Raw genomic sequence first — 27,512 nt, forward strand, 5'->3', positions numbered from 1 at the left:
CATTGAGCTTAAGAGCCGACCCGCCTGATGCGATAAAATTATGACAAGCTTTACTTGGAGCCAATTACCTTAAATTAATTTTATTAACAATTAACACTTCATTCACATCAACTGGCACAACAAAATTGCCATTACTCTGAAGTGAAATGTAAAGACATATACAGGGGTACGCATATTTTTTTTGCCTCCCACATTAACTCCAAGCCTTTGTAAAAGTGGGATATCGACCTCTTAAGAGCTCATTGAACGTGCATGTTTAGCTTTGTGAAATGCGAGCAAAAACACGTTTGTCACTGCATGGCGTTGTTCTTTATTAATTTTATTCCGCCACTTGTCCATAGGGCGAGTAGGGTCCTGTCTGGCATCAATAGTTTGCTTAATTGCCATCATGCTCTGTTTTTTTCGTGATTTTCAAAGTTTGGATGGCTGAAATTCTTTGACCCTACATTAAATGCGCTGCTCTTATCAGCGACATTGAGATTCTCACGGCAAGTTTAGCACCACATTTCCATGAGAGCATCATTTGCTTCTAGCCATGGTACCTCCTGCAGCCACTTTTCAGCAAAAGTCCTTTTTTCGGTAGCTCTGGTGACGTCTCGGTCGTCTGCAGTGTTGTTAATTTTACTTTAAAAAAGTAATTAATTACAGTTACAAAGTACTTCTCCCAAAAAGTAATTGCGTTAGTAACTCAGTTACCTGAATGTAAGAGTAATTAGTTACTTGGAAAAGTAACTAGTGGTAATTTTCTTTTTTTTTTCTCAAGAAAACAAAAAACAAAAACAGGTCACGCAATGTGAAGTTTAAAGGGTTTGGGGGACAATTGGCCCTAGCCCAATTCTTTACCCTCCACTTAACTAGACACAAGGGTATTGCGGTAACTAGATAGTAACCTTTGCTATGTGTGGAAGTCATTTAAAGTTGTGAATCAACCGTTAAAGTTGTTAAAATTGCTCCCGTTATTTCATTAGTTTCCTTCTGTCTACTTTAAACATGTGTAAGTTTTAAAACTGTTTCATCATTTAAAGATAGATTTAAGTTAAGATTTTGCCGATTTAGGAGCATTTTAGATTTAAAGAAAAAAAAAAAAAAAGTTACATAGGTTCGCTATGAAGGATCTCTACATCAGAGCCTTCCTGAGAGGTCTACTGCTTTAAGATGGCGGCTGTTTACTAATGCATGTAGTCATTAAAACATGTTGCCAATGCAGCTGTGTCTGTCAATTGCATCTAGTTCTATAATATGATATCTACCGTGTCATGTGGGCGTAGTTTGTCGGCTATGGCTACAGTCAGGTATTATTGGAGCCACCTAGCATCGCGGTTGCAACGGCGTCTTTCCCACTCCTGCTCTGCTCTCTCGTCTCCGTGAGTCCGTTTCTCTCAGACTTTTTTTTATTCAACCAACTTAGTAACGCATAGTAACGCACGCCTTTCCTGCCTCAGTAAAGGTAGCGGCGTTGCCAAGATAAGAAAAGCAATTAATTAGATTACTCATTACTGAAAAAAATAACGCCGTTAGTAACGCCGTTATATTGTAACGCCGTTATTAACAACACTGGTCGTCTGTCTGTCTTTTGACGGGTGTGGGGGAACACGGAAATAATTATTCAGTCGGACCTGCCTCTTTGACATTTTGAGAATAGATTTTCTCGTGTCCGCCGCAAATACAGTGGTCAGCCATCGGTACGCAAAAGCGTATTGAAGCCGTTGAGGGTCAACGCATTTGTCTACGTCCAGTACACATGCGCGCATGCGGACCACTTATGTGCACCTCTGATTATATTATATTATATTATATTATATTATATTATATTATATTATATTATATTATATTATATTATATTATATTATATTATATTATATTATATTATATTATATTGTTTTATATTATATTATATATTAAATTTTAATATTAAAAAGTATTTTTTTTTTTTTAATAAACCAAAGTAGTTTGGCTGTAAATAGAAAAAACATCTATCCATACATCCATCTTGCAATTTAAGTCCAAATAGAAGGAATTTTAGTGTATGCCACCTTCCGCCTCAAATTCTGCTTGAATAGGCTACAGCTATTCTGAAATCTCACCGAGGTACATCACATAATGATGAAAAACGAATAGCTGATTCAACACAAGCAATCCATTGGTAGTGTGGTGGTTAATAGGTCTATATCTGATTCAAATCTTGCGTTGGATCTGTTCGTGTTTTAGCAGTTTTCATTGCAGGAAAAAAGACATATTTAAAGCAGTGCAACAGGAACATTTAAACTAACTATCAATGATACAGAACGTGTACGAAGATAATTAAATTCAGATGAAGATAAGTCCGTTTAAAACATTAAACAGATAAAACAGATTTGTTATAGCTGTTATATTTCTCCTAATAAAAGAGTTGATGGGATCCTTTGTTCTGTGGTGTTTATATCCTAATTGGAGCTGGGAGTCTGGTGATGTTGGTGGGTTTCTTTGGCTACTGTGGAGCTGTTCGAGAATCTCAGTGTCTGCTAGGTTCATTCTTTACCTGTCTGATCATCTTTGGGAGCTAAGGTGGCAGCAGGTGTGTTTGGATTCTTACACAAAGACAAGATAATCGAAGACGTTCAAAACTTCTTTGCAACAACTTACAGTGAAACTAATAACAGCACATTCATTATCTCGTACCAGAAAGTAATGAGCTCTTGTGGGACGCTGGCAAACAACTGCCCCGATCAAGAATTAGGTACAAAGTTCTGTGAAACAGGTGTCAAAGATTTTTCAACAGTAAAATTGACATCATTAGGTACGTTGGTATCTGCATCTCTGGGATCATGATCATCGGGATGATCTTGAGTATGGTGCTTTGCTGTCCTGTACGCAGAAGTAGAGAGGTAATCTGAACTAGACCGCCAGCCTAGAAAGACTGAACACACACCACAACACACATTGGTCATCTGCCAAGTCAACCAGGAAACAGCACGAGATCCCAGCTGTTCCACATATGGATCTCCATTTTCTCAGTCTTTTTCCCCAAATTAATACCATGCTAATGGGACTTAGTCAATAACATTTAAAGTCATATTATGTTGCCCCATATCATCTTTCATATTGTGTTCCCCGGTGACAATTTGGCAACAACAAATTTTAACCCACAGACCTTCCAGGTCGTTTTCTTAGTAAGGGAGGGAATAGGGTAACGTTTTGGCACGACGTGCTTATTAACCATCTTTATTGAGTGCAAACTCAAAGCCAACAATTGGCAAGTCTTTTCAAACAGGAATAACATTTTTAACTTGGCTAAAAAGACATATTTAAATTATTTTGTACCCAATTCATTTTTTCTTTTTTTTTTTGAATATTTAGATAAGGAATTTTGTCTTATTACAGGCTAAGCAAAAATCAGCGGCCTGGTACTTGATAAATAGCACCAGGGTTCAGAAATATACTCTAAAAGGCTATCAACAGAATAACCCATATTCTGAACGAATGAACGAATGAATAAATGAATGAATGCACGGCAGGTGAGTGCTCTGACCGTGGTCAACGCATCCGCCTGCCGTGTCGACGCGTCGTGCGGCGCGGGTACGAGTCTAACCTGGACGAGGGGGATCAGATCGCGGCACGGTTCAATGCAAACACCGGTTACATTGGTGCCGTGACCCGGATTGGCAGTGAAGGTTTCAGGGGTGAGTGTAACGGGTGCACACAGGTTGGTTGTGTGTGGTGTTTGGAAACCTCCCTTCCAATGCCTTCAAGTGGGTGCGCTGGCAGGCAAGGCAGCTAGCCCGGGATTTTTCTGGGCTCAAAATCTCATTGCTCGCTCAGAATAGTGGCACAAATATAACGCCATACTCATCTCAAGTCTCCTAATTGCATTGTTCCTCGCTTTTCACTCCTAAAAACATTGAGAGATTGCTCTCAAGAGTCTCAATTTCCTTAAACAAGGAGAAAGGAGTTTCCACTAAATTTGAAACTGCCTTCATCAACTAAGATTGATCATTAAAAGTTTTGAAGAGTTACAGTATTATTTATCATAATTTTTGGACCATAAGCCACTACTTTTTTTCCCTTTTCCATTTGAACTGTGCAGGTTTTGTTATGAAGCAGCTTTTTTATGTTTTATGTTATGCTGCTTCATAACAAAACCTGCACCTGCACATTGGGAGAGGTGGGGGAGCAGGCTTCAATTTTCCTCATAAGAATATTTTTTTGAAAATAAGCCTTTTATTTTCATAAAATTTCGCTCCTCGGTCAGGCGTATCACGATGAAGCTTTCATAGTTTCTAACTACATGCGCAGGTGTTCTATTTTGACAAGTTGACAACAATTTTAAGTTCTCCTGTTTGCTAACATAAATGCATCATTCGTTTTGTGGTAGCATTCCAAAAACTCTGTTTGTGTGAAGGTGATCTTTTGCCAAGTAAATACCACCTCTTTGTTAAGACCATTACAAAAGAACCATTTATCTAGGCTGCAAGGACTATTAGAAATCTCGGCTGCAAAGCTTGCCGGCCGCTTCAAAAACTCTGAGGATTTTATAGATTAATTGGGCCTGATGTTAGGTACTGATACAAAAGAACAAATTCAAAAGAGGACTTTATTGTCGACGAAGTCTCTGAATGAATCTTGGTAAAATTTCAGAAGAACAGTTTAAGGCTAGCCGTGGGCGTTTTGACATATTTAAAAAGTACGAATGGTTACAATGTGCTACAACAACTTCTATGCTAGCGCTGATAGCTGGTAGCCTTGAGTTATATATATATAAAAGGGGGGGATCGGTATGGTATCGGTATCGGCCGATACTGCACAGCCAGGTATCGGTATCGGGGCCAAAAAATGGTATCGGTGCAACACTAGTTGTAAGCATGAGTGATATTAAATGAGCTTTACTAGTTTCACCAAGAATATGAATAGTTTTTGTTGTTGTTTGTGAACTACACACACAAACGCACATTGAAATATCATTTGGCTTAACAACAAGGTGTAAGAGCCACCTTCCGAGTGTCCCAAAGCTAGGGAAGCTTCAAGAAAGCACATTTATCAAGGTTTCTGCTTCCTTGACTTGACGACACCAGCACCTTTGCTATTGGAGGAGTTTCTATCTTGGGACTCGCCCCTCCGCGGCCAATTCACTCACGCTTTGCCGCTCTTATAATATATTTTTTACCTGTCCTGTTTAGCTGCTTGACATGGAAAATGGAAATCTGAGTGTCCGATTGGTCCGAACAGTTTTAATGTATCACATGGGAGTATCACATACTCCCATTGTGATCATTCAACATGCCTCGTTTATTAGGAGAAAGCAGCAAATAGGAAAGGGTTATGGTGGGACAGAAGAAAAGAAGGAGAGAGAGAGAGAAGAACAAACAACAAGAAATACATGAACGCCTACCTAACTATGAATATGTTGATACTATCATTAGCTAGTTGTATTTTGGGTTGACACCATGTGGGGGGCCTGATGACCAAGGAGAGAGAGGAGGGTTGGGGGGGTCAGAAAGATAAGTGATGGGGAGGGGAGGAGTGGAGTGTACACAAATCAGCCATGTGGCGTAAAACCCAGTATTTTTGTGAATCCCTTGTGAGTGTGAGTATGTTGGCATCCTATTCTATGCTGGCTAATCGCTAATCCTGACACCAAGTTTTTCTACTTGTGCTCCTGAGTTAATAAAAAAGCCTACCATGAGTTAATTGAAGAGGATTTTGCCACCGTAAGCTTTGAGGTCAAGGTAAAGTGGATTTTTTTCCTTCTTTGTATATGCAGTGACTTGTTTTTCTTTTTTAAGTTAAGCCTTTTAACTTTCAGACTGCCTCAGAAAAGACGAGTGAGACATGTTGTGTCGCTCCCTCAATGATTTTTTTCTTAAATTTTTAGAAATCTGGGCTGTGTGGTATGTGGTGCACTCTATAGTGCAGAAAATACGGTATATTTTATTTCAATTATAAAGCATGAAGTGGATATATACAGTAATTCAACCAAGCAAGCAAATTAACTTTTGGTTCAATGATCTGACGTTTCCATATAATGATGTCATTATCACATTATGAAAAACAAACCCTCCTCCCGCTTTTGGTAGTGGTTATCATACAGACAGAGGGGCAGAAGCCTAGGAAGTTACCTCCAAAGAAATTATGCAGACTCACAGCAGATATCGTATTGATCTATTTTTTAGTTGACTTAGGCTAGTATTTCTCATTTATTTTCCCCACCAGCCCTGCCCAATTATTATAATAAAATTGATTTGAGTGCAGGTAGTCAATAATCATGAATTATTAGATATTGAATTTATTTCACTATGGACATTTTTTCTATCCAAGCAAGGAACCTATATGTGGGATGATGATTAACTATATTAGTGATGGCTGGATTCCATACAGGTGTTTGGTTAGAGCTTTAGGTTATTGCTATTGTGCGTGTTCGCTGAGTACTGTCACGCCTTGCAGCTCCGTTTAATTGACTTGGGGCCCATCGTTAGTATTATTATTTACACCTGTACGTTTTATGCCCATGACAGACCCAATGTCTGTTGATGAAAAAAAAAATCCTACTTTGCTAGAGTTATGGCTCATAGCCAAATTGAACTAGCGAGCAGGCACGGTAACTGGAGACCTCACAAGCTGAGATGTTGACAGAGCGAGACAGACAGCAAATACCGGGAGAGCAGGCAATTCAGAAAAACTGAATGGAGAAGGTTATGGTGCAAATGCACATATACGTGAAACACACAATACTTGGAATAATATTCTTTTTTAAAATACCTGCATTTTTTGGACTATAAGAGCAACTTGAAGTACTTTATTAATTCCCGAAAATAATAGTGCACCTTATAATCATGTGCACCTTAAGTATGAATTTTGGATGTGTTTAATGACATGGAACATAGCATAATTGTGTTATACAGCTCTAGTAAAGTGCTCATGACACTTGCCACAATTAATCAAACCCATGAATAAAACAATAAAACAAATAACAAAGGAATTCACATACAGTACATCTTCCGCTCAGTTTATCTTCACAATCGGGTCGCAGGAGCCTATCCCAGCTAATTATGTCCAGTAGGAGGGATACACAATGAATCAGTTGCCAATCAATCACAAGGCACTTAATGAATAAATTCATGAGTGAAAAAAAATGCAGCAAATTGAAATAAGGTGTGCCATATGTATTAAAAAAAAAAAAAAAAAAAATCGGTGATGTGTCTTTCTAAAAAAGTTAGCATATTGTGATAGAGTTCATTATTTTCTGTAATGTACTGATAAACATTACACTTTCGTATATTTTAGATTCATTGCACACAACTGAAGTAGTTCAAGCCTTTTGTTGTTTTAATATTGATGATTTTGGCAAAAAAGTCAAGAAAAAAACAAAAATCCCTATCTCAAAAAATTAGCATATTTCATCCGACCAATACAAAAAAAGTATTTTTTTAACACAAAAAAAAGTCAACCTTCAATTAATTATATCAGCTATGCATTCCATACTTGGTTGGGAATCCTTTTGCAGAAATGACTGCTTCAATACGGAGTGGCATGGAGGCAATCAGCCTGTGGCACTGGTGAGGTGTTATGGAGGCCCAGGACGCTTCGATAGCGGCCTTAAGCTCATCCACAGTGTTGGGTCTGGTGTCTCTCAACTTCCTCTTCACAATATCCCACTGATTCTCAATGGGGTTCAGGTCAGGAGAGTTGGCAGGCCAATTGAGCACATTAATGCCATGCTCAGTAAACCATTTACCAGTGGTTTTGGCACTGTGAGCAGGTGCTAGGTCATGCTGAAAAATGAAATCTTCATCTCCATAAACCTTTTCAGCAGATGGAAGCATGAAGTGCTCCAAAATTTCCTGACATTTAGCTGCATTGACCCTGCCCTTGATAAAACACAGTAGACCGACACCAGCAGCTGACATGGCACCCCAGACCATCACTGACTCTGCGTACTTGACACTGGACTTCAGGCATTTTGGCATTTCCTTTTCCCCAGTCTTCCTCCAAACTCTGGCACCTTGATTTCCGAATGACATGCAAAACTTGCTTTCATCTGAAAAATGTACTTTGGACCACTGAGCAACAGTCCAGTGCTGCTTCTCTGTAGCCCAGGTCAGGCACTTTTGCCGCTGTTTCAGGTTCAACAGTGGCATGACCTGGGGAATGCGCGACCTGTAGCCCATTTCCAGCACACGCCTGTGCACGGTGGCTCTGGATGTTTTTACTCCAGACTCAGTCCACTGTTTCTGCAGGTCCCCCAAGGTCTGGAATCGGCCCTTCTCCAAAATTTTTCTCAGGGTGCGGTCACCTCTTCTGGTTGTGCACTTTTTCCTTCCCACAGACTTCCTACTGAGGTGCCTTGATATAGGACTCTGGGAAGGGCCTATTCGCTCAGAAATTTCTTTCTGTGTTTTAGCCTCTTGCTTGACGGTGTCAATGATGGCCTTCTGGACAGCAGTCAGGTCGGCAGTCTTACCCATGATTGGGATTTTGAGTAATGAAACAGGCTGGGAGTTTTTAAAAGCCTCAGGAATCTTTTGCAGAGGTTTTTAATTAATTTGTTGAATTAGATGATTAGGTTAGTAGCTTCTTTAGAATACCTTTTCATGATTTGCTAATTTTTTGAGATAGAGATTTTTGGTTTTTCTTTACTTTTTTGCCAAAATTATAAAAATTAAAAAAATAAAAGTCTTGAACTACTTCAGTTGTGTGTAATGAATCTAAAATATTTGAAAGTCTAATGTTTATCAGTACATTACAGAAAATAATGAACTTTATCACAATATGCAAATTTTTTGAGAAGGACTAGTATAGTCCCAAACATAATTTTCAGGATATGCGTTCGTGGGTGCGTGTGTGTGGGGCATGGGTGTTATTATTATGTTTTTATATTTATTGTATTTATGTATATACAGTCTATATATGTTGTCAATTTCCACATGAAAAAAATCTGCATTTACTTTATTTCTAGATACACCTGTATAAGACAACATGCAGAATGGAAACACAACCATCATGTTGGATTTCACTGTTCCTTTGGGTACTGTGGGAGTTTTTTTTTTTTTTTTTTTCCAACTCTAATGTTTATATCATGTGCAATGTGATCATCTAGTGAGGCTTTACCTGGCATATGCAAAAATGATTAAAAAAAAAAAAAAACTTGATTAGTGTTTACATAATCATGATGTGGAAAATGATGCAGATGGGAATCTCATCAATTGTTTCAAACTTCAGTTAAAAGACATGTCTGCTGGGGTTAAACAGTGTAAAGTTATTCTGGTAAAACTGCTACACAGTCCTTCATGGACTCTAATCAACTAGGTAAATGTGACATGCCATACATGTTATGGGGGTAATCCAAATAGGCCCTATTTTGGAACGAACCCACAAAACTGATTTTAATAGATCCAAGATCAAAGGATATATTGACCAGAGGATCTAGTTCAGTTCATCCAGTTGGTTAATAATAAATAATTAATTTCTTGATTTTTGACCTGAAATGGCATAATAACATTTCAATTTCTCTTCTGTAAAAACAGAATAAACTGTTGAGTTACTTAACATATCTTCAGAGGATGGCTTTCCACTGAAAGAATATAATTGTCATAATGTCTGTTTAAATGTCATTTCACGGTGCTAGACAATTTCAACCAGCTAGATTTTCCAGACAATTATCAGCGTTAAGTTTATATCACCGTTTTTTGTTTAAATTATTTCGACCAATGATAAGAATAAGGGTTTTACAGTTTTTTTGTGTAACAAGAAACTAATGTAGGCCTAAATGGTAACAGATCATATTTAATTCTACACATTAAATTTTTTTAAACCTGTACAGTAGTACTTCTACATACGAAGTTAATTCATTCTGGGACCTTGTTTGCTCATCGAAATGGTCATATGTCGAGCAGGATTTACCCATAAGAATACATTATAATTCCATTAATTCATTCCACAGCCTGAAAACCTACACCAAATCCTTAATAAATACTGCTGGTACTATTACAAATGGCAATTACACATAGTAAGACAAATTATAAATACAAATTTGAATAATAATATAATAATAATTCATGTAATAATGTACTGAATCAGGTTCTAATATGGCAGATGTGTTTTGCGTGCTGTACCTGAACGCACCGCATGGCTGACGTGGCAGAGTAGAAAAGGTGCAGAGATTTTATTTTCTCTTTTAACATTCTATTATTGCTGGCATCAACTGCGAAGACATGTTGTGCTGCACAAGTTCTGAAATAAAATGATTAAAAACCTGACGAAGCTGGCGATCTCTTCGGCGTTGGTACCACAATAATAACTTCACTTCACAGATGTGCACACCACGCTCATATTTTCTGATCATTTCCATCTTCATTTCAATGGTAAGCGTCACCTTTTTCCTTTTTTCACGCCTGCACTTTCTAGGAACCCGTGTTGATTTATATCTCACAAAGTCCGCTGTGCGTCCGTCTTTTGGCAAAACAAAGACATTGCAGCAATGTCATAATTCGTCGTATTTTAAGCATGTCGTCGGATGTAGAAACAAATGGCGAGTCAAATTTTACGTCGGATGTTGAAAAGATCGTGTGTCGAAGCGATTGTATGTCAAGGTACCACTGTACTTACAATTATTTATTCTAAATCTGTTAATATTTACCGATTGAAAATCCTGATGTTTGTGGTCAACAGTTTTCCCAGAAACAGAGTACAGGTACTCCCTGGGTTACCACGTACCCACCTGACTTACGTGATTATGACTTTACGACGTGTGTCTTGTCTGTTGTTTTTTCTTCATCACTAATTTATGGTATTATTGCATCCCCTTGTCATTGTTGTATTTTATATACTATTAGTGTGTTCATAGTTTGACTGTGACAAATTCATAAATGTCAGTTGTAAGAAGAATTATGGTGTGATCGGTGTTACTAGTGGGAATTAATATCTATTTATCTTTCTACCTTAGTTTTTTCTTAATTTTATCAAAATGAAGCATAATACTTTTTTGGGATAGTTGAGTATTTAGGGCTTCTTAAAAGGTTAATTCCGACTTATGCAGAAATTTGGGTTACATCGCCAGCGTAGGAACGGAACTCGTTCATAACCCGGGGACTACCTGTAGTGTTGTATCGGTCGCAAACGATTTGGGTCTTGGATGGTTGACTGTGGAGACGTAACTGCTGCAATGTCTGACATCGTGCCTGACCAGTCAGACGGCAGAGTTATCACAGTCAGAGAAAGGAGTGGAAGCAGAACAGTTACCACCTTTAGATATTTATATCCCATTTAAAAGCGCTTAAGTTTATGTTTATTACTCACTATACTGCTCATCATTGCTCTTGCCATCAGTTGGTTTGCTGGATTTCTATTTCCAATGGATATGAGAACATTGGCTATTATTTCATTTTAGAGTGCTTACTTGAAAACAACACCCTGACATTACATCACCAAAATGCTTGAATGTCTTGTTGTATATGACCAAGAAAGTTTGGTTACTTCTTTAAAAAATGATTTGCTTTTACCAACCAATATTTTGTTAGTTTTCTTGTCATCACGCTAAATGAGGGTAACCGAACATCAATGGTGTAGAAGTTTAAATAAAAATGACTGAATCAAAAAATAGAACTTTTATGAAATGAGACCAACATGTTGGAAGTTCTTTATATGCCAGGCCATTTTATCTATTTGGCCCACTCCTGAGAGGCACACACTGAGAGAGCCAACAGAGGTCAGTGTAATTGTGGTGCCCTTGGTCAATACTCATTTGCCTCAGTGGCAGACAGCCGCCACTGAACCACTAAGTCGTGCATCATTCATATGGAGTCTAAAGAGAATCTCAGCAACTCCGAAGCCATCTAATCTCCAAGCCAAGGTTGCGCCCCCAGAGCCCTGATGGTTATGATTGATGTGCTGCCCTGTTTGCTGGCTTGCAAACTTGACAAAGTGTTTACTTGCCACTGATGTCATCAGGGTTAACATGAACTGACTGTCAACACACAAGTATGAAGTATGTCAGGTGGGACTAGAATTAAAAATAATTATACATTCCTTTTTTTTACATATCGGGTGGCCCAATGTGACATCAGGCTTCAATAGCAGCCCCAGAGCCCATTATATTTAGTTTTGTTCCTTTTCTGTACTGTTTGCCAATATATTGGTATGAAAAATTTGGGCATACCCAGGGTGCCCAAATTTTTGCATACCACTGGGATCACTAGGAATATAGAGTGGCATGCAAAAGTTTGGACACCATGAGTATACCAGTTGCATGCCACTATCAAGTCACTAAAACACACTAAACACTAACACTAAAACACAAAACATGCTGTTTAGCTGAATGCTAACTTCTATAAATAAACTATTTTTGTATAATTATGATATCATATTGGAGAACTGCCAATGTTGACATCATAATGAAAACAGTGCTCACAAAGTAATGAATGTTAACAACCTGTTTAGAGTCTTCAAAGGCGCCCCAAGTGCACCAAATAAGAGTTTGGCTCCCACATTAGGATTTCAGTGTTAAGAGTTAATTTTGTTTTAGATTTTCCTGACAACTGTAAAAATACAAGGGCTCAAATTGATATTGATAGTTTTATTGTAGCAACAACTTGACTTTTCCATTATTTACAAATTGATGTTAAAGCTAAATAATTCTAATTTCACCTAGCATTCCAGGGCAAATTGAGCTAGACCTTAGATCAGGGGTCCCCGAACGTTATACTCAGGAGAACATATTCTGGTTCTTGACTGTCATGGAGGGCCGGGTTGGGTTGAGCATAAAACTTGAACTCTCTTACAAAAGCTCCCGTGCTGCACAGAAGCTTCTCATTTGTTTCCAGTCAAAAGAATATGGCATCATTCTTTAATGCTATGTTTCCAGGACTTGCCCAAACTAACCAATAAAGACGTGGCTGACGGACCATCATCTTTTTAAAACCGTCTCCCTCGCACCGAGCAGAAATTCAATGAATGTTTTTAAGATACAGTATGTCATCTTACATACCTAAATATTAAAGAATAATTAAATATTCTTCTTAACATTAAACTTGCATTTGACATAGGTTATCGATATGCATGTAATAATCCCATTCAATCAGAAAGTTTGTGTGTGTTGTATGGTAGTAATGTTAATTATCTAAGTGCAACATATCTATACTTGTTGTGTAAGTCAAAATTAGGTTTTTGACATTAGTAACACTTTATAATAACTATCCGCTTTACTAGTTATTAGATCATTAGTAAACTGTTGATAAATGATTTATTGTTGATTTGGGTTTAGGGTTAGTATTTGTTAACAGTTTGTTAAGCATTTACAGGGTGTTCTTAACCTAAAACACAGTTTGTGTAGAAACGTTTCAAGTTTTTGTGTGAAATGTTTGGCATTTCTATCTTTTCAGGTTAAGAAATGCCGTTCACTTCAAAAGAAAAGGCATTTTGATAAGGCATTTTGCAGGCAGCGCTCATGTTGCACATTTATGAAAATCTGCCATAGAACCAACAATTTTTTGTACTTTTCTTTGTATATTTAACCAATAAAACTTATGACCTTCAACATAAAGTGTATATAGTTTTATTAAGATCCATGAACTAGCATGGGCATTTAGAATGGGGTCAATCATAGTGGAACACCCTGTAAATGCTTAACAAACTGTTAACAAATACTTTACAAATCAACAATAAATCATTTATAAACAGTTTATTAATGCTCTATTAACTAGTAAAACGGATAGTTATTATAAAGTGTTACCTTGACATTTGTTTTACTATCAAATTGTCATATTGACATGGAAGGCGGACATGCATTCTTCGTTAGTTCCCTAAAGAAGCATGAACAAAGAAAAAAAAATGCATTTTCATAGTACAGTAGTTTCATTTCCACTTTATTATTTATTCCATTTTATTACTAGTGGGTATCGTCGCTATTGTCATCCGGCCAACGTTTGCCATCCAAACATAATGGTCATTTTCAGTTCTGGGATCTCTTTCCTAAACAAGTATATTTCGACTTTTAATTTGATATACTTTGTGATAACTGCCTGTGAACGAAAGCGACTTGTGTCACAGAGCATACACAGACAATTACAATTGAGTTAACACAGCTGGGAAATCCGTGGATGCTTAAAATCACGCTGAAATTGGTTTACAGTGTTCACACTGGAACACATCAATATTTCTATTTGGCATATGTTGCTTGTGGAACAAAAAAATCTTCATTAAGGCTCAAACACTTTTGAAAACTTGACGAATATGAATGGCAGCGATGGGCGGGCTAGGAAACCGGAAAATACTTTTAGAGGAAGTGACGTCACGGAATTTCATGCAAAGAGGCCATTGTATAACCTAGTCCATAGAAGCACCAGAAGCTCAGACAGCCTTTTTGTGTTGTAGAAATGATTAACTAGCCTGGCGCAGGCATACATCATACATTATCAACTGTTGGCGATTGATCCCTTTGTCAAATGCTGCACTTCCTTTTGTTGTAACAACTATCTCACTTCAAGAAGACAAAATTTGATCATCTGAAGAAAAGCGCTTTTCAACGACTTTCCGAAGCAACGACAATTTATTCCAAGTCGAGAACAGACAATAAATTAACAAGGCGATGGGCAGCAAAACAGCCTGCAACAGAGAGAAAAACCGTGCCCTTGGTCCAATCTAGTAGCATGCACTAGGCATCCAGAGAAGTGATGACCTTTGACGCAAAATTTCTGTGGTTTTTGAGGGCCATAGCAGCTTTTAAATGAAGCCTTAAGAGAGAAGAGAAAAAAAAAGAAGTTAGTATAAATAAAATTATTAAAAAAAAAAAAAAAAAAGGAATTAAGAGGTGAGAAAAAGAGATAGAAATGAATGGAATTGATATCATAGGGTGCAGTGTTTAACCTCAGTTCCTCTAATTCCCAAAAGCTTTGTAGACGTTTCTCGAATCCATGGTGACATTAACAAGGCAAGGCGAGTCAAAAGTGCGTTTTAAAGTGAGAGGTGCGGAAGACAGAAAAATAAGGTAATGGTAAATGGAGAAGGGAAAAAAAACTATTCATCTTTACTTGCTGTTTGCAAAAGCAGTTAGTACACTTTGATTCATTTGAACTACCTCCAATATTCGTTTTCTTTTTCAAACAAAAATAACGTCAAAGGTAAACATCTTCAAAACGATATTGGCAAATGTGAGTGAAATATTACAAATTGTGGATAAGCCCGTTGAGAGTAACAAAAATCTTAACAATTAAAAAAATAATCGTCATAATAGTGTTCGTCAATTCCTAAAAGTCAAATAAATGGAAATAGAATATAAAAACATTGCAATGATCAGAGCAGGCTGTTACTCATAATATGTAATTTGAGGGAAATTCAAGGTGAAAATAAAATGAGCAGTAGGCCATGCACAGTTCAAAACTAAAGTAGAACAACAATCATGGGGATTTAAAAAGTCCAATAGATAGGCCTATAAAATAGATAACTGTTCAATTAAAAAATTCAAAGTTCTGGAGTCTGAAGTATCTAGGCTGTAAGTTTGGGGACCCCTGGATGTTCTACTGTTTCAGTCAAATGACTTCTTAATCAAACTATTTAATTTGAAAGGTTTAATGGGGGTCTATACAAAAAGCAGGGAATGCTCTGTCCTTGTGGCGTGGCCTTGAATAATAAAAAGTATGGTAATACAATAAGCAGACAAGGAAATAGGAAATCCCTGATCTCTGCATCCCAAGGCCACTGATGCCACGCTGGCAGATTATTATCACATTAACTATCATATGTAACACAGGAAATCATAACATTGTCTCCCTTTTTTTCTTTCTTTTAGTCCTTCCTTCTCACTTTACCCACAAGACTAGTATGTCAACATGGTGGCAGGCAGGGAGACGGGTAATCACTGAAGCATTATGCAAATCACTTCCTCTGATGCGATGTGGGAATCGTGTGTATTTAAACCTTCCTGCTGTTCCCTTGTTTTGGCCTCTACATGTGTTTGCTCATTAGCGGGGGAAACTCTAAATCGGGTTGCACAGGATGGAGCAACAGCATTTGCAACATCAGTTGGTTTTTTCATTATATATATATTTTTTTCTTCCAAGCCGCTCATCCACACAATAGCTTATCGAAGCTAACTATAGGCAGTAGCAAGGTCAAGCTGTTGAGCACTGTGTGACTGCTTTTATAAGAGTGGCTCTTCCCGGGCATGACAGTTGCAAATCTCTGATGAAAGGTAGAAATGGTAGGAAATGTGTATGCACACGTCGAGCAGAGGACAAAAGGACATGAAAGCAAAGCTTTCCCGTATAGGTAGTCCACCAGACATTAGAGTTGGTATGTGCACACAGGTCTCATAGCTCACACACTTCCTCGTTTCTCCTCTGCTCACCTTCGCCATCGCCTCATCTCGCTTTTGATCACTGCCCTTTCTATTCACAGGATTCACTCCTGTGACTTCACACAACACACAAACACTGTCAGTGTGTTTTCTCCTCCTTTACTTCTCTCCATACTCTCTGGGTATCAGACTTTGATCTTCACCATAGACCAAGGCATCTTTCCCTTTGGTTTTTGTTGCCTCTGTGCTCATGCTGTTTCATCCATTTTTTGATAAATCACATAAGCCCACGTCTGAGTTCCTCTGGATTTCCTGTGTTGCATACATTTCCTCCATAAATTGTGTGGATGACTTTAGTGAGGGCAAGCATGGGATGCAGCCATTTATCCAAACATAATGTTGAATAACAGGACCTTCATGGTTGGGCTCATGATCATTTAAACAGAATTACAAATAAAATTGCTTTAAAATAACAATATGCACTTGTGAATGTTTAATTTTGTTCTTGAGTTTCTTTTGGAGTCTCTTTTATGTCAAATTTACAGTACAGTTTAATTTAATCCACTGGGGTAAAAAGTATGCATATTGGAACAATTACAACTTGAAGAGGAAGGCTCTCAAATGTTTTGAATGGAAAACACAGACTATGTATTAGCATCAGATTCTAATTAGTCATATGCATATAAACTTCATAATGATATTGACGGGGCGCGGGGTGCTGGGCCGATTAATAGGGGGACTGCATTGTTGGCATGGCCATCAAAGCTGACCAAGAGGAATCACAAACAAAGAGCTTTTTCGTTGAAAATTTTTGTGAATAAATGCTTATATCTCAGATTTTTTTTTATAGATATGGATGTAAAACAGTCTTGATCCTTGGTTAAAAGCAAAAAATTGTGCAGTTAGCATTTATTTTATGTAAATATGACGAAGTACAATGCTAGTCTGTCAGTCAATGTGGCGGCCGCCTTATGTAAACAGAGCTTTTCTGGTGAAAATTCTTGTGAATAAATGCTTAAATCCCTGAATTTTTTATAGTTATGGACGTAAAACAGTCTCGATTTTTGGTTAAAAGCAAAAAATCTCTGCTGTTAGCACTTATTTTACATAAATATGTCGAAGTACGATGCTAGTCTGTGAGTCAATGTGGCGGCTGTCATTTGTAAACAGAGCTTTTCTAGTGAACATTCGTGTGACTAAATTCTTAAATCCCTGAATTCTTTATAGATATGGACGTAAAACAGTCTCGATTCTTGGTTAGAAGCAAAAAACTGCAGTTAGCACTTATTTTACGTAAATATGTCAAAGAATGATGCTAGTCTGTTAGACAATGTGGCAGCAGCCTTACAACAAAGACCTTTTCACGTTGAAAATTCTTGTGAAAAAAACGAAAAATATAATAATGACTTTGAATCCTCGAACAAATCATAATCCTTCCTGTTTGTATGCGGTACAGCTTTCTTACTTTTTCAAAACATAAATCCGGCGTTGGATCGCTGCATGTATCACTGCGACCGACTGTGAATAACTGAAGCAGATTGTGGAATGACCCCCTACTCGAGGGCTTGGCGCAGTGAAGGTCGAAGGTGACCCCATCAATATGAAGTCTATGTCATAGCAGCCAAGATTTTTAAATAATTACCATATTGGCCCGAATATAAAACGGTGTTTTTTGCATTGAAATAAGATTGAAAAAGCGGGGGTCGTCTTATATTCGCAGTCTAGACATTATACCCATTCATGACGCTAGATGGCGCCAGATATAATTGAAGCGATTTTCAGTCATGAGAGATCTCAGCTACTGTCAAGTTTAACCAGTTTGCATTATTTTAGTGGAAAGTTTTTCCTTATTCAGATTTGTTTCAAGACTACAGTTACACTTAGACTTCACTTTGATGGTTAACGCGTTTATTGCAATTTTGTTGTTTTATCACAATAGATTGGTTTATTTACATTTAAAAAACCATAAGCCATTTATTTACGAATGTGATTGCACCTTAGTTTACATATTTAAATATTCAGATATTAAGATTCGAATGAGGCAAAATAACATGCCTTTCTCTCAAATATATTGTTATAATCATTTGTTTCAGATGTACTGTAATTATTTTCTGTGTAAAAATTAATTTGGTGTTCAAAAAGTCTTTTTTCAAACTTGAGTCTTGAAAAAGGGGGTTGTCTTATAATCAGGGCCGTCTTATATTCGGCCAATACGGTACGTGAACTGTTGCAACTTTACATTGTCATGCACTGCTCCATGTTTAATTGGGAAGCACTTTTTATTTGCCCAGCTAAAGGATCAATCAAATCAAAATTAATATTTTACATAATGTATGCACTGTGCATTTTATTTTTACTGTTGTCAAACAAGAGTTTTGGATAAGAGCCAAGGGTGGCAAAAGCCCTCCAAGATGTGATCAAGAAGCACACGATCATCATTAATTTTGAAGAAAATTGGTTTTGATACTTTTTTAGATTTTTTTTTATTCACATGTCGGTCTTTTTATGTGTAACAGATTGTACAATTGGCATGCAAACATGTTTGTAAGAGGTCTGTGATCTATCAAACTTTTAGAACAACAAAAAGTACTTAAGGGTGTCTTCCTGTCAAGGTCATAACATTTACCAGATGGAAATTCAAATGGTATATTTTCAAAATCTTAGTCATTGGCTGAGAAAATTAAAGCGTCTGGCCTTTAACTGCATTTCATAAATTGTTAAAAAAGTGACTGAAGACAACAAAATCAGATCATGCCTTTGTATGATTTTTTTTTTTTTCTCTGTAGTTCTTCTCAACATGAAAGGAGCTTGTCTTTAAATTAGCTCTGCCAAATGCCTGTGTTGCTTTACTTGATGGGAAGCAATCAATGGACAAATAGAGTGTTTCTGGCACGGGCTCAGATTACTTTTCTCTATCAGCTTTTAAATGAAGCCTTAAAAGAGACAAGGAATTAAAAGGGGGGAAAAGGGATGGCGATGAATGGAATGAATATCATAGAGTGCTGTGTTTTACATCAGTTCCTCTAACTCCCTAAAGCTTTGTAGACGTTTCTAGAATCCATGGTAACAATAGGAAGGTGGGGCAGAGCCAAAAATGTGTTTAAAAGTGAGAGGTGCACAACAGAGAAATATAAGGTAACGGTAAATACAGACAGACCCAAGTCTTTCACAACATTTGAGAGTTGAAATACTAAAAGAGAAGCACTCAGAAAAGGCAGGCGTGAACAAGCAAAGGCATGACAAAGACATGTAATCTGCTCAAAGGCCTGACCCGGAGCTATCACCAGGTTTTTCCTGCTGTGGGGAAACATGAGACCTTTGAGGACACTAGAATGTGTCAAGTCAGAAGGGAAACAATTTCAGAGACAATCCTGAGCTGCTGGCATGTCCTCTCTTTAACAAATTTGATCCATTTGGATGAGGAACATTTGAGGCCATTTGCAGCTTTTGTTTCCGAACAAGGCCAACAGGGAAAATATCCACTCAAAGGCCTATAACGTCCTTTTGGTTCTTTTTTTTTTTTTTTTTGGCAAACAAGTTATTTTGATGTATATTCTGCTCTGATAAATGAAATCGCCATCTTTAACATCAATCCATTTTGAAGTAATCTATATATCAATTACCTCAAGAAAGCCCGCCCGTCTCATCAGACTATAGGACATGGTTCCAGTAATCCATGTGCTTTGTTGACATGTCTTCAGCAAACTGTTTGCAGGCTTTCTTGTGTACAGTCTTCAGAAGAGGCATCCTCCTGGGGTGACAGCCATGCACACCAATTTGATGTAGAGTGTGGCGTATGGTCTGAGCACTAACAGGCTGACCGCCCACCTCTTCAATCTCTGCAGCAATGCTGACAGCACTCCTGTAATGAGTCACATGACATTTTGGAGGGAAAATAACAAGCAGTACTCAATTTGGACGTTTAGGGATGTACGTAGTTTCTATGCCGTGTGCTCACTTTTCTTGCCAGGGGTTTAGATATTAATGGCTATAGTTTGAGTTATATTGAGGGGAAAATAAATTAACTCTATTATATAAGCTGCACACAGACGACTTTTCATTGTGTCAAAGTGTCATTTTGTCAGTGTTGTCCCAGGAAGATATACTTAAATATCTGCAAAAATGCGCAGGGTGTATTTTTGTGATACACTGTAAAAAGAGAAATTTTTGAAAAGGTGGCATGATAACCTTAAAGGGAGAAGGTTGTGTGTGATAGGGTGCGTGCCTCCAGTCGCTATAAAGTTTGAGTGTGTGCGTTAGGCTAAACAACATTGGGAGGGGAACCTGCCGTGTTTGATGGAGACCTAGGGTGACCACTTCCATGAGGTCAAAATGGAGGACATATTTACAAAAATAAATAAAAAATACATCAGACTCGTCGTGATTTTTCATCAACAATAAAGTTTTGTACGGTATAAAGATCACTCTTGACGTGATGGTACTGCACCTCCTTTAGTTTGAGATTACTGACTGCTAGTGGGCGACTCCAGAAGGCATATTGTCTTCTGGCTCTTCAGCTTCTTAATGCTGTCCTTTGCGTCATATCACCCATTTTCAGATTACCGTAATTTGCCAAAGGCCTTCTATTGTATATAGTATACCTCTGTTTTACTTTTTGGGAAAAATGAATGTGTTTATTGCCATCCGTTCTTCATTGCGTTCGGGTCAAACTGCTTTTTTGTCTGCAGCCCACCACAACAAAGAGAAAAGTAGCAGAATCTTGACTGAAATACTATTTGTAGAAGTGTTCTAAATGTCAGCAAAACATGTTTTTCTACTGACACAATTTTTTTAAATACAATCTTCAAGAAAACATTTAATACACAAACTTGTGGAAGTAATGTTGGTTTTGATCTTATGGAGGGACAAACAAACAGCATTAGTTTGTGCAGTTTTGTTGAAAGTTTTTGTGTCAGCTGTAATACCTGACAGGGTAAATTTGGATCCCAGATTCAAATTCTTAATGCAAAAGGGGTATTCAATGTTTCTAGTGATTCCAGTGACATTCTGTCTTTCACTCTAACACCTTCTACAATTTCCTTCTGCTTATTATGGTTAATGTTTTTAACATTCGATCAAAGTATTTCTGTAAATACAGTGGGGAGAACAAGTATTTGATACACTGCCAATGGGTTTTCCCATTGGCAGTGTATCAAATACTTGTTCTCCCCACTGTAGGTTTGTGATAAAACAGGGAAAAAAAATCATTAGAGTATTTCAATCCTGACCTGGACCAAATAACATGCCATTAAATAGTCAGGTTAATCAAACCGAGGAATGTGGAAACACATTTTGGACAAATTGACTCTACTTACCTGGGGCAGATGGCTACACTGTAACTTGGAAGTGGGCTTGTGATAACATAATGTATTCTTCCCTACGGCTCACCAGGCAGAATGTGAAAATATATGTAGAATTTTGGGATTTATTAAATTCCACAACAGAAATGTTAAGCAATAATATCTAATATAATTAGGTGACGTTACCATGGTCAAGTCATGTCTTATATTGCTGTATAGCATTTAGAAACCACTGAATATATTTTGCAACAATATATTAAATCTTATTTGCCAAAGCGGCACTCCAAACTGGTTCAGGGTTGATTTGCATTCTGTCGTTGCTGACAATTATGACGAACTACATAGCAATATTACCTGTAGGCATTGGTATACTTGCGTTTGTGTGTGTCTGCGTGCGTGCAATGATAGCCACTGACCAGATCTACACAACGGATGCTACGTCATCTTTGACTACGATGGACCCCCTAAGCAAGCAAAGGTGGACTTTGAGCCCATTCATATATTTTAACATGTTTAACGTGCAATGACTAAAAAATGCCCTCTCTGTCAAATGAAAATAAACATATACTGTATATGCCACATAAGGTCATTCCATTTGATCAATTCTTTCAAACATCTGGTGATAACTAGCTTCGTTTAACAGTGAATCTATTTTACAAGAGACAGTATATGTGTTTCATTTAGCCGCCACTTTACTGAAGCCAGATAATCGAGTGCAATGGAGAAGGCTGAAGCAGATTAGAAGAAGTGTATTTCATGAAGAGCACCTCAAGCATTCTCTCTCTCTCTCTCTCTCTCTCTCTCTCTCTCTCTCTCTCTCTCTCTCTCTCTCTCTCTCTCTGAATTTGTGCAAGCCTGCTTTATGCTCAGAGGGCTGTCAAATACTTACTTGCCAGTTTGTTGCTAACTTCCCTCTCCACAGCTCTTAATCCTCTCCTATTCTCCTCATTCTCCTCATCTGGCAGGATTTTAGAGCCTTTAGTAATGTGTCTGCACCAGTAAAGTGTGCACATTTACATGTGTGGTTGTGCATGAGTTCGAATCAATTGATTAATTTAACCAGACTTAGGGTCAGTATAAAAAGCATTATACATTTCGTCCGACATCAAAACGTTCTCGAGATGCTTGCGCAGATTTTTTTGACTTGGTCATGCATGGGGATTACGACATGGTTGCCATGCAAAGTCAGCTTTTTCTAATAGAGTTGATAAGTTAGAGCTCCACTTTACTCCATTTGGGTTGTTAGCACACATTTTCATGTTTCAGTAGGGTAATAATATATACAGTTTGGGGAATTTGCAGTAATTAGCCTTTGCTTAAATTTGTTGACATCATAAACAGTGTTGATATATACAGGTACATGTTAAATCACATTTATTTGTATAGCCCTTAGGCCCACAGTTGACAAATTATGAGAAGTATGACATCCTCTGATCTGAACCCTCAAAAGAGCAAGGAAAACCCCAAAACCCCAACAGAGGGAAATAGGAAACCTTGTGAAGGGCCACAGATTGTAGATTCACCCTCCAGGATGACCAGGCAACCAAAGATGTTGAGTGAGCAAAACAAATTGAATGATGCATAAATTGAAAGTCCATTCGGTGTGATGAGAGCCTATCCTCAGTTGCAGTGGGAGCTGTGGCCTTTCTAAGCTAAATAAGGGCAGTAGGCGGGGTACACTTCGAATTGGTTTCAAGTCAATTGCAGGCACAACGAGACAAACAACCACTCTCACACAGGAACAATTTTAGAGTGTTCTCCCAGGCTACCATGCATGTTTTTGGGCTGTGGGATGAAACTGGAGTACCCGAAAAAAAAAAAAACACACAGGTACAGTGAGAACATGTAAATTTCACACAGGAAGGCCGTAGCCTGGGATTGAACTCTTGATCTCAGAACTGTGAGCTATGTTTTTTACCGTTCATAATTAAGATGAGTCTAAATGAATATGTGATTATAATTAGCGCAACAAGGATAGGAAATCCAGTACTCTTGAATAAACTACTGTGACAGGCCTTTGAGCTACAAAACCACCTAAACACTTTGATGGAAAGGAACTGTCTGTCAGTCTGACTATGTGCTTTTGTCACATCACTCACTCACACTCACAGGATCACACTCTTTGAAGGTCTCCCCCTTGGAAAAATCAGTCAGCCAGTCACAGTCCATTTACAAGTTGTCCATGATATATATGTATATGTATGCCTCTAGGGTTGCTGGTGTAAGCGCATTCCAACAACAGTTGAATGGGGAGATAGAAGCCACAGATATCAAGCTCTCACCATTCGCAGAGTCACCTTAAGTCACGAACACTGAGCCTATACAATTAATGGAAAGAGGGAGGCAGAGGACTTGTGAGCATCAAGTCCACAGTCAACGATGAAAACCCATTTATACATCAAGATGAGCGGCTTATGGAATGTCTCAAGTAGCAAAGGCCCCATGAGAGTGGAGAAAATGAGGAGCAGTCAACTTGGAGGGACCCTATATGGATTATACCACCGGAAAATTGAAGAAGTGGCTGACATCAAGAAATCCTACCAGTGGTTGGAGCACATTGGACGGACAAAAAGCATAGAGGTACTAATCATGGCAGCACAAGAACAGGCCCTAAATACAAGAGCCGTAGAGGCCCAGAAGATCTACTAGAGCAGATCAGACCTGTGCAAAGATGGTCTGGAGACAGTCCAGCGCATTTTAACAGGGTGTAAGATGCTAGTCTGATCAGTGAACAGGTACAGTATAGGCACAACAAACGGGGGCTGAAAAGAAAGGTAGCATACAACAGCACACTGTAAGGCGACCTACAGGCCTGAATCCCTTTGCCAAGCACAGGCTTATCCTAAAAGTGCTGGAAGGCTTTTTACACTTTGCTTTTTGCACTGATAAAAGAAGAAAATGGCCTTCCCAAATAGGTCTGGTCACCCAAAACTGAAGCAGAAACAACAGTATGATCTCTTCGGTGTGGTGGAAAGGAACCATGTTTCATGAAACAATGTTAGATTGGTTGATCAAGGTGCTTTCCAAGACTTTTGTTATTTGTGGATGTGAAAGTGCTCTTGATTTCAGTAGGTGGTAAAGCACAATGCTTATGATCAGTATATTTGAACCATCATTGGTGCATTAGCTTACAAGAGACACTCTGTATGCAGATGATGTTTGTCATTTCATACACAAGAGAAGGCGACTATGTGAGTGACATGGGAGTAGTCTATGCTCATCTTCATACCTCTCATGCCTGTAGCAGGTGATTACCTTTCTCACTCTCCCTCCATGTTCAGCCTCTTTCGATGTCAAGTTGTCAGTGGGAACCTCTCAAGGGACATGTATCGCTCAAGGCGGTACAAGAGAAGACGTATAATACTCACTGTCTCATTCTTACTTTCCTCAATTTTTCCTGTTCTGTTGTTGTCACTTTTCTTCTTGATGGGAACAATGAGCACCAGACTGATACTAGTGCCTCTTGTGAACTAGGAGAATATGAAATAAGTGACGTTTGCAGAGCTTCTCAATTCAGGATCAAGTGCACTTAAGTGAATTGTCAGGTCAAGAATATAATGCAGTAAAGAAAATGCCACAAAAAGAGGAATGGATTCAGTAGAACCATAAAGTGCACATTCTTTTCAAGTGGTACCCTATTGACAATATACTGCTCTGGAAAAAAACAAAGGAAAAAAATGCCTAAGGGTTTTTAACTAATGACGACCACAGTAATAATTGTACATAAGAAAGAGCTGTCACTCTTCTGCAGAATGATTGGATGATTTGAACCATTTAAATTTTACAATGCTATGAATACAACAAATACATAATGAATTTTAAATAATCATTTTACAGTGAATAAAAGTATAGTTTCTGTGAGGATTCTCACCGAGCAGTTTAATAAAAAGAGTAATTGTACATTTAAACTTTTGGTCCTCAGTGTGCATTGAGAATCACTGCTGTAAATGTATGTTTAGTAAGCAAACCTATCATCACGTTATAGCTTTACAATATTTTTCCTGGTGGGATAGTGGTTTCATTGTAAATAGCTGGAAATCAATTCAGGAAGTGTCCTGCCTCTTGCCCATAGTTAACTGGGATAGGCTCCAGTAAGGTAAGCGCTACAGTAGATAAAATGGATTGAAGGTGGTTCCTGTTTCATGAAAATGAGTGCCAGCTACCCCTGACGCCTTTACTCTGGAACCAATGCTGAATATGCCTTTTGTTACCATGATTCATGGGGGCCCTGCTAGGTGGTTGAACAAGGCAGTCAGCTTCTACTACAGATTAGGATCTTGGCATGTGGGAAAAAAATATATTCACGAGGACAAAAATAATTTTAACTTGTGGAGGCAGCACTTAATTGACTACACCTCATGCTGTAGTCCAGGGGTGGGCAAACTATTCCACAAAGGGCCGCAGGGGATGCAGGTTTTTGTCGCAACCGATCAAGAGGACACCTTTTCACCAATATGGTGTCTTACAAGTGCAATCAGTTCATTGCAGTCAGGTGCTCCTTGTTTCCCTGAACCCCTCATTTGTTAAACTGCCTGGATTAGTTGTAACTGTGGCCTTTGAGGACTGGTTTGCCCACCCTTGCTCTAGTCAGTTAGTGTGCAAACCTGTCCATGTGCCAATAGCAGCGGATGTATTGACAAACATTGACAAACAAATACACCCCATCAAAGAAAACACAGTGGAACAATGCTCCCCTTTTGTTGTCTGTTGCTTTTTGCTTTCGTTGAGAAAGTCTAGCCTGAGAGGGGCATATCTTTAACCAGCCATGACAACAAAATTTGGGTGAATCTCCACTTTGTGAGGACAGTTACACATCAATTAAAAATTTTGAATTGATTACAGAGTATATTGACCAATCCGAGTAGAGATTTGTGTACGTCGCCCTCTAGTGGTTGGCTGCCATTACGGGGGTGTTTGCACACCTATAGACCCTACCCACCGACGTCACAAAATCACGTGCTCGCTGTATGGTTCCGCCCCCTTGTCCGTCATTTTGTGTCTGTATTATCAATGGTCTCAATTGATCGAGCAATTTATAATGCATTTCATGGAAGACTCGGTGCTTTCGGATGCCGTAAACTCACTGGATGCGTTGCATAAAAGGCGTTATGTGGAAAAGCTTCAGTTTATCCATTCGCCAGATCCATATTTGATGCCTAAATCGATGTTTTTCGACCTGCTGTCTCCGCCGTATTTGCCTGACATCTGCTAGCAACCCTGTTATGTACAACTATCTTGTCCACACAAAATCAGCCTATTCTCACGAAAGTTTGAAAAACTTTAAGAGCTTGGAGGCTTATAAATACTTCGTTGCTGGTTGGGTGAAACAGGTCCTCGTCCACGAAAATTCGGCAGGAATCTATCTTGTGCTTGGAAAGGTGAGTTACGAAATTTTCAATTCAAAATCTTTTGTTATTGCTAACATCCACTGTCAAGTCTAATGTATTTCATGTCGTTTGTCAATGGAGTTAGGGCTTTTAATGTTTATATGGTTTAGCGATAGCACTCTCACTACATACATACGTGTATGTTGTCGGCGATTAGCCTAGCAATGATCTTAATTGTGGTTGTCAGCCCAAAACCCTCTAAATATATATTAAATGTATCTTACCAGATATAAAATGACTACTACATAATCTGTGGTAATCATTTGGAGCCCAGTTTTCTCGTCGAATTGCAGCAGCCCATCTCGCTCTCTTCTCTCCGGGTCTCTCGGAATCCGGTAGAACTTCAAGTCTCTCCGTCTTCTCCGTCTATCTTCTCTGTTATTGCAACCGACCGCCACACACACCTTCACCATTTTGATTATTAATGTTAACGAGCAGAAAAACACATCGTAAATAGGAGGAATGTACGTAGCCGTAACAGGTAAACATGATGTGTTGACGGACAAGTGGGCGGCACCAGTCAGGAGAAAGGAGTTGTGACGTCACGTGGGTAGGGTCTATAGC

The 27,512-nt window shown here is 38.4% G+C and overlaps 1 pseudogene; it reads left to right on the forward strand.

Annotated features, from left to right (window-relative positions):
* Window positions 1–2,417: 2,417 nt before the first annotated feature.
* On the forward strand, window positions 2,418–2,873 carry LOC130919517 (tetraspanin-2-like; annotated as a pseudogene).
* Window positions 2,874–27,512: the final 24,639 nt, after the last annotated feature.

This window comes from Corythoichthys intestinalis, chromosome 7 (assembly GCF_030265065.1).
Source record: "Corythoichthys intestinalis isolate RoL2023-P3 chromosome 7, ASM3026506v1, whole genome shotgun sequence".
NCBI classification, from domain to species: Eukaryota; Metazoa; Chordata; class Actinopteri; order Syngnathiformes; family Syngnathidae; genus Corythoichthys; species Corythoichthys intestinalis.